This window comes from Notolabrus celidotus, chromosome 3 (genome assembly GCF_009762535.1).
Source record: "Notolabrus celidotus isolate fNotCel1 chromosome 3, fNotCel1.pri, whole genome shotgun sequence".
NCBI lineage: Eukaryota > Metazoa > Chordata > Actinopteri > Labriformes > Labridae > Notolabrus > Notolabrus celidotus.
In genome coordinates, this window is record NC_048274.1 from 33175062 (window position 1) to 33176084 (window position 1023).

The window sequence follows — 1023 nt, forward strand, 5'->3', positions numbered from 1 at the left end:
TTTACTTCTATGTCATAGTTTTTTCTCGAAACCTATGGTTCATTTAAAGAGACGTCATCACTATGTTTTGTTGTATCAGCTGTTTAGATTGAAATCAGTCTCGATGTCAGGATGATGGCACACAATGATGCACAAGAAAAAAGGAGCTTCTCTCATTAAATGCAACAAAGTTAAAGAAACAAACATATCTTGCAGTGAAAGAAATAGAAAGTATAGATATATTTGAGTTCAAATGTATGGGATAAAAGTAAAATGTTGTCAGAGAAGTAAATACTTAAGTAAAGTACAGATACCCATTTGGTTGTTTTGCAGCTCCAGACTTCAGAAATAAATCCTGAATGACTTGAATTAAATGAAATCCTGGTCTGAACTCTTGATGCTAGCTCGCTGGGATACCTTACACTTGGCTCCCTCATTTGTTTGCTGTTCACCGGTGGAGGTGAAAATATTGAACGTTATCTCAAGAGTGAGTTATTATTTCAGCATGAGTTCTGGCAGGTCCTGTGAGCCAAAACAACAGTGTTGGCCAGAACGTCCTCTGAAAACAAACCTGAACCCTCCCTGGCTCAGGACGTTTATTTATCCCGCAGACACAGGGCCTATTGCTCCAGGCTGCCTGATAGAGCCGCACTCTGTATTTCAAACGTCCACCACATATAAACAAGGCTGACTCTGACAGTCCCGCTCACACTGAGGTATGTCAAGATGTGTCTGTGTTTGCCTGTGAGTGTGCATGTACTGTACGTGTGATAAGTGTTACGCTTGTGACAGAGCAGCTCTGCCTGGAGCATCCTTGAGAAGCTGCTATTTTGTTCAGTGATTGAAGTGTCTTCTTTTTCTTTATCTCCTCCTCTTCTTCACCCTGTGTATCTGTCTCTGTCTCTGTCTCACCTGCTTCCATGAACTTTTCCTTTGCACTGAGCTTTGATTTCTACTCTTCTTCTTTGCCTGAGTCCTTGTAAGACCTGCACTGTACCTGCTCAGACGTATTGATCACATACACATCAGTCAGATGGTTGATAA